The sequence below is a fragment of the Trachymyrmex septentrionalis genome, unplaced genomic scaffold, assembly GCF_001594115.1.
Source record: "Trachymyrmex septentrionalis isolate Tsep2-gDNA-1 unplaced genomic scaffold, Tsep1.0 scaffold251, whole genome shotgun sequence".
Lineage (NCBI taxonomy): Eukaryota > Metazoa > Arthropoda > Insecta > Hymenoptera > Formicidae > Trachymyrmex > Trachymyrmex septentrionalis.
In genome coordinates this window covers 23,074-24,251 of record NW_017305410.1, presented here as the reverse complement: position 1 = coordinate 24,251, position 1,178 = coordinate 23,074, and the positions used below count along the sequence as shown (strand labels likewise).

Genomic DNA, 1,178 nt, shown 5'->3' with positions numbered 1-1,178 from the left:
ATTATGTGTGGAGCCTCATAATCGATTCTAATAGGATGCACCAATTAATTGCTATAACCGCTCGCCATTATTTACACTCAACCTTTCTAAAAACCATTCTAGAACGTTTCTCTTCAATAGAACACAGTTTTATTCCCTTCTGAGCATCACTTTCGTTTCTAACAGAAAACGAAGAGGTACGAGGGTGATTCCATAAATACCCGACCTAACAAAGAAAACACAAAAAATTTGGGAAAAAATATCTTTATTTCTCAACATAGTCTCCTTTTAGCTCGATACACTTTTCCCAGCGATGTTCAATAGCTTCGATGGCCTGTTTATAGTAAGAACCGTTGAACTCCTCAAAATAGCCATTAACCGCAGACTCCACCTCTTCATTGTTGGTAAATCTTCTACCACCGAGCCATTTTTTCAAGTTTGGAAAGAGAAAATAATCCGAGGGGGCTAAATCTGGCGAATAGGGTGCGTGGGGAAGCAATTCGAACTTTAACTCATTGATTTTGGCCATCGCGATAATGGATGTGTGAACTGGTGCATTGTCTTGATGAAACAACACTTTCTTTTTCGCTAAATATGGCCGTTTTTTCTTGATTTCATCTCCAAACGCTGCAATAAGTTCGCATAATACTCGCCATTGATTGTTCTTCCTTTCTGAAGGTAATCAATGAAAATTATGCCACGCGCATCCCAGAAAACTGACGCCATGACCTTGCCTGCCGATGGAACTGTTTTTGCTTTCTTCGGAGCCGATTCCCCCTTTTCAGTCCGTTACTTCGACTGTTCCTTCGTTTCAAGTGTGAAGTGGTGGACCCATGTTTCATCTATGGTTATGAATCGGCGCAAAAATTCGGCTTTGTTGCTGCGAAACATCGCCAAACACTCGATTGAAACATCCTCTCAACGCTGCTTTTGTTCGATTGTGAGCAAGCGCGGCACCCACCTTGCGCACAGCTTTCTCATCTCCAAATTTTCAGCCAATATGCGATGTACAGCACTTTTTGAAATGTTTACCATGTCTGCTAGCTCGCGCACTTTCAATCGACGGTCACCCAATACCATTTTGTGGATTTTCTTCACCATTTCTGGAATGGCCACCTCACTTGGTCGACCACTGCGATGTTCGTCTTCGCAGCTCGTACGGCCTTGTTTAAACTCTGCCACCCAATATTTACTGTTGT

The 1,178-nt window shown here is 42.4% G+C and overlaps 1 pseudogene; it reads right to left on the bottom strand.

Moving 5' to 3' along the window:
* Positions 1 to 567: 567 nt before the first annotated feature.
* LOC108749028 overlaps positions 568 to 1,178 on the bottom strand; it is a 1,938-nt pseudogene continuing 1,327 nt past the window's right edge.